We start from the raw sequence: 1,674 nt of genomic DNA, 5'->3' as shown, positions 1-1,674 counted from the left end.
AAAGAAGAAAGAAATTAATAAAGGTTTGGAAGAACATGAGGGTGAGTAAATAAACGACAATTTTTATTTTTGGGTGAACTATCCCATCAGTTTCTTGGGAGGGAACTTTTCGTTGGGAATGTCGGAGAATTTCTACATAGTAAATTGAACTCTTCAGTTTCCTGAAGAGCAAGAAAAATCCTGCTTTCATTATTTTTAAAGTGCAATGAGGTTGGGATACGTACTTTGTTACAGTAGATGGGTAAAACAGAGTCTTTTTTCAAGCCAGCATAGTGGTCCGAGTGGAAGTGAGTGAGAAAGTAGGCTGTGACACCTTCAACAACCCCATAGTGAAAAGCATCCACAGCAAAACCAGTTCCTGAATAGAGAAAAAGCATATTATATTCTCCAAAGTACATTAGACCAAAACACTATCCCTCAAGCTAAAAAATAATAGAGTTATTATGAGAGTAAAAGAATAAATGCACACAATCTAGTACATAAAAAGTTCTGGCACAGCTATTAAGATCTGAAGTATTAAAGTGCTAATGCAATCTTAACAATTGGTATTAAGTAGGTCAAAACAAAAGCATTAAAGCGGTTCACAAACCAGGAATTTTCTCGTAGAATGGACAGCGCTTGGGCTCCTTGGGATCTCCATCTGTCGCTCTTCCTCTGTTCCATCTTTTCTGCCTCTCTGCCCTCCCTCCTTGCTTTCCTTCTGTTTGCGTGGGCCGAGTCGTACCATCTTCTGCAGCAGGCGAGACACTGGACACTTCAGATGGTGCTTTGCTCTTTCTACGCCGTCTTCCCCCTGAGTTTCTGAAATCCTCACTCTCCTCGACCCTTGCTGATCGGTCCCTCTCTGACCATTGCCTTCACTTCCTCCTCAGCCTTTTTTTCATTCAATGACTTCAAGCCAAAAAACACCCCAATGTCTGTTTGCTTTAATCCAGAGGGACCTGCCTTAGTCTGAGTTCTCCTAGGAGCCATAGACAGTGTTTTCTGAGTTATAGATAGGGCTGTTTGGGTGGAAGTCAACTCTTGGCTTATGTAACTGTTGACACATACAGGATTAGATATGCGGTCCCAAAGACGCTCTAATACCAAACTTTGAGGTGATTGTAGCTGGGAGTTTGGATCGTCAGGATTTGTTGTGGAGTGTTTTCCCATTGATTGAGGTCCAAGCTGAAATGTTCTATCAGAAACACCTGTAGAAGAAGTAGTCAGGTGATCATTGGGTGCTAATGATGTCTGCAGTTTTTCACAGGTGTCTAATGAGTGTTCCATGTTCCCTGTCTCATATTGGTCCAGCATATCATAGAACAGATCATCATCTTCATCACTGAACAGTTTAAGAGAATCATCATCAACCTCATTTTCACCTTCCTGCAAAGCAGTACTATGAAAATCTATATTAGGTTTTTGAGTTCTGTGCTCCCTATCCAAGTCTGGAAGTTCAGAGAGTGGGGAGTAGGAGATGTAATCATCATCATTACATTCAAAGAGCTTGGCTTTAACTTCATTAATCTGTATCTGAACAGCATTGTCAACACAATGTGCTTTAACCGGAGTTGAAATCTTCATTCTCGCCTCCTGAGAAAAATTCTGGGATTGAGATCTTTTGATGGAAGGAGACCAACCTTTCTTTTTCTTGATATCCTCAGTATTAGGAGAGCGCAAAAGCAGCAGAGC

General features: G+C 41.1%; 1 pseudogene; it reads right to left on the bottom strand.

Annotated features, from left to right (window-relative positions):
- Positions 1–78: 78 nt before the first annotated feature.
- Positions 79–1,671, bottom strand: LOC107736508 (DNA cross-link repair 1A protein-like; annotated as a pseudogene).
- Between the last annotated feature and the right edge of the window lie 3 nt (positions 1,672–1,674).

Source organism: Sinocyclocheilus rhinocerous, unplaced genomic scaffold (assembly GCF_001515625.1).
Source record: "Sinocyclocheilus rhinocerous isolate Xijiao unplaced genomic scaffold, SAMN03320098_v1.1 C36749754, whole genome shotgun sequence".
Taxonomy (NCBI): domain Eukaryota; kingdom Metazoa; phylum Chordata; class Actinopteri; order Cypriniformes; family Cyprinidae; genus Sinocyclocheilus; species Sinocyclocheilus rhinocerous.
This window is presented reverse-complemented; position numbering and strand designations above follow the sequence as displayed.